Genomic DNA, 3,992 nt, shown 5'->3' on the forward strand with positions numbered 1-3,992 from the left:
AGTCTGGATAGCAAGTAGCGCTGATCGGCAGGTCTCTTTGATTATGTCGACGGACAGCCAAAGCGTCCTCCCTGTTACCGCAAACCATCCCTAATCCTTTTGGGGATGGCCCATGAGTATGTGTACCGTTGGACCCACGCGAAACTCTTTGTTTCACATGTGGCTAGGTATATCCATGCTCAAGGTTCAAGGGTCCCTGTCACACCTTACCCTACTGTAAGACATGGCATGTCGCCCGTAATATAATTAATAAGCACTTAATTCTTATAAATGCTTACTAAGTATACTACAAGGGACTTAAACCTTTTTATTTCCTTCATTTTTTTTTTATATCTTGTAGAAATAATTTAGTTATTAAATGTATAACTTATTTTGGTTCGTTCACCTGTTAGAAAGAAATGTCTATAATTTACTAACTAGTAATCTCAATATAATTTCTTAAACATATTATTAAAAACATAAAATGGTTCCATAACCCATAAGTCCATGGATGATTTAATTACATATTGGAGTCCTGTTCAAATCTTAGATACATAATAGAAATTAATTACTTTAATAGACTATAAATTTTCAAATTCATACAATCATAATTTACATGAATCTGCTCAAATATACATAGATGATCTGTTAATGTTTAATACATCATACATATTCCAAAAGAAGTCAAATATACAATAGCTACATCAGTAGCATACTATCTACATCAAATAAAAATGATCCTCTCTTGGTTCTTTTTCCTTTTCTTTACCTGCGATAGTACAAAAGCAACTATCGCTAAGCATATGGCTTAGTGGTGTACTAATAAAAATAATAAGGAATGACAATTCATAAATCCACCATGGTAAAGAAAATAAGAAACAAAATAAATCAATACCATTTAAATCATCAATTCATAATATGGTCTTTACAGCTTTTATAGAGTCAATTCTGAGGGCCATCAGTGTCTAATGTGCATATCTAGACCTGCTATCTACAACCTCAATCTGTGATATGATTTCAACAGAAGAGGGAGCAATCTACAACCTCAACATGGAGGGAGAATTTCATATCAATCATATATCATCTAGTGATGATATCCATGTTCAATCGATCGTAATATCAACTTCAACAAATGAAATGATATTCGGGGTAATAACCATATCTATATCAGCTGTAAGACTTTTAAACCATTCCATTTATGTACTAATATCAAAATCACAATGGACAACATTTCATTTCACAACCACTGCTAAAAACATTCAATCACGGCCACCCCTCATACTACAGATATCAATTGGCCAACATCCTCCTCTTTCACAGTATAAGAATCATAAAATTCATTTACAAATATCATTCAGTCGTATGCTTTCAAAATAATATTTTTCCTCTTTAAAAACTTATGAATATAATTATAATTCATAAAGCAAATCCATTGAAAATATTTTGCAAAATCAATTTCATTTTGTTTAAATAAAAGTAGGAAAGGAATAATATACACTAACCGGAACTAGATGGCTCCCCTAGCCCTTTTCCTCTAGTAATCACCCTCTCCTCAACTCCCTTTCTCTCAGCAGCTGTAGCATGATATTAATACTCACATTAAGATCATACTACACAATGTACACACATGCACTTCTATAAGAATGTAAATTAAGCATTAGAATGTAGTCTCATGCTTTTTCTTTCATTTTCACTATACTTGTCCAAGTGTTATATGATCTGAGTTTAAGCATGAAACACTTCATATCCAACACTTAACCACATCCTAGACACAGAATACTAACAATGAAAACAATAGAAGTGAATAGCATGCTAAATTCGTTCAAGGTTTATGACATGCAGAATTTCAGCATTTGAGTAGCTGGTATTGCGTTGACTATATCTTGAATTCCCCGTATTCAATTGCCCTGAAATTTTGACAGCATGTTCCCAACATCTTAGGGTACTGTTCTGGAAAATTTCATAATTTTTAAAGCTCATTTTCATTTTTAAATGACATAATTATAGAATCTGAAGTTCAGTTTTTCTCATGCTGAGCAGCCTGCATTGATTTACTTATAACTCCATTTCCTCTGATCCAATGGCCTTTAAATTTTAACACGACCTACCCAACATCTGAGTCTATCTCCATATCAAATTTCATAAATTTTGGAGTTCATTTGCTTAGTCAAATAGGTCAATTACAGAAGCTGAATTTCAGGCAGCCCAACTGTAACATGTCCAACAATAATTTATATATGTTTAAGCATTCTCACCTCACTTCCAGCACAAATTCATGCAATCCAACTCTTCTATTACTTACATAACATCATAATATAAGAATATCAGAATCCCTAGTTCATGGCATATCAAGAACAAACTCAAAATCATCCATCTTGGTGACTTATGCAACTTAGACTTTGAATTCATGCATAACTACTTTCAATCATCTTAAATCACCTTAAAATCACTTCTCATCACTTCATCTTCACCAAATCAGATTACACAAACAAGCACCTCACTTCAAAGTTCATGGAATTCAAAAAGTAATCCATAGAAATGAAGGAGGAAGTGAAAATAACTAACCTTTTCTTAAGAAATACTTGAAAATTCTTTGATTTTCACCTTCTTTTTGCTTGGTTTTGACTCAAATCCTCCTCCTCTCTTCTTGAATGGTTTGGCCTTCAACAATGAGTGAAGTGTCGTGGTTCTTTCCTCTTCTTCAATAAAATTATATAATAAACTTTATTAAAAATTCCTTCCATGTCCTTTAAATGCAAATTGCACTATAATCCTCCCTTTTGTTTTCCCTTCATCCTTTGGCACTCTAATCTTTTTAATCATTTTACTTTAGTCCTATTAGGTATAAACCAAGTGTATTTAATATTCTAAACTCCACTTGGTAAAAAATCGTACAGAAATTACCGTTTTTCAGGCTTTTCGAGTAAAATCGTGCTTTACCGAGAAGTCATTCATCTTTTAACTCATTTTTGATTTCCTTTAAGCTTTCACATTGATTTGCAAAGATCAATTAATGTTTCATTTAATTAATATTAATATCCTCAATATATAGTGTTTCCCATTATTCTAAGTTTTCCCTTTTTTTTTTTTTTTGGATAACCGAATTCATCGAAAAAGCTAGAATAGAAAGAACTACAAAATTGACGATATTACAGTCCCTTAATAAGCCAATTCTCTATTTGTGTCATAGCCTATAGAACCTATCCTTTAGGACTGTATGCACCCAATGATGTGAATCATATCATAAACGGATTATGACGTGATGTTGTGCGCATTCATGACATATCATAAACACAAAGAGGACACAAAACACTCTTTTGTTTTTAGTCATGCACAGTTGGACAAAGAGTCGATCTACCTCACATCAGCTACCCTGATACACAAATACTACCCACCGTACCCTAATCAAATTACCCTTATACTTACAGGTACCCCCTGTTCAAGTGCCAGCATCAGTACCAGTCACGCCTACAGTACTATCACCGACTTCACCAGCTTCACCAGCTACACCAGTTTCACCTACAACTCCTACAACCTTACCTGCATCAATGGCATCAATCTCCGACATCCAAACCCTCATCGAACAACTGGAGGCCAGAATGGAGGCCAGAATGAATGAGGCATTGGCTGCCCAAAGGACTGCCCTGATAGCTGAATTGGGTAATGGTAATGGTAATGGTAATGGAAATGGGGCTTCGGCTGGGGGAAGTGGACCTGCTACCTCCAATCAGGGACCTGCTGCTGAACCTACAAACCCTGCCCTGAACCTGGATGACATGCCCTCCAAAACTGCTTCTAAGCTGGAAGCTCAGAGAATGAGAGAAAAACTAGAACTGCTGGAAAGGTCTATTACTGCCCTTAAGACCCACAAGGAAGTAGTAGACATGGACTCCTTGTCCTTATTCCCTGAAGCCAGACTACCAACCAAATTCAAAATGCCCAATATGGACAAGTTTGATGGAACCACTTGTCCCAAAACGCACCTGAAAATGTATGTAGGTGCCCTAAACCCG

At 35.1% G+C, this 3,992-nt stretch overlaps 1 long non-coding RNA gene across 1 annotated transcript; it reads right to left on the minus strand.

Annotated features, from left to right (window-relative positions):
- Window positions 1–590: 590 nt before the first annotated feature.
- LOC149497644 (uncharacterized) lies at window positions 591–2,610 on the minus strand. Its single transcript, XR_016320226.1, has 3 exons — window positions 2,545–2,610; window positions 1,482–1,553; window positions 591–748 (listed from the first exon to the last, which is right to left on the minus strand). It is a non-coding gene; the product is annotated as an uncharacterized LOC149497644 (long non-coding RNA).
- Between the last annotated feature and the right edge of the window lie 1,382 nt (window positions 2,611–3,992).

Source organism: Jatropha curcas, chromosome 3 (genome assembly GCF_041381405.1).
Source record: "Jatropha curcas cultivar XTBG-Jc1 chromosome 3, XTBG_Jcur_1.0, whole genome shotgun sequence".
Lineage (NCBI taxonomy): Eukaryota > Viridiplantae > Streptophyta > Magnoliopsida > Malpighiales > Euphorbiaceae > Jatropha > Jatropha curcas.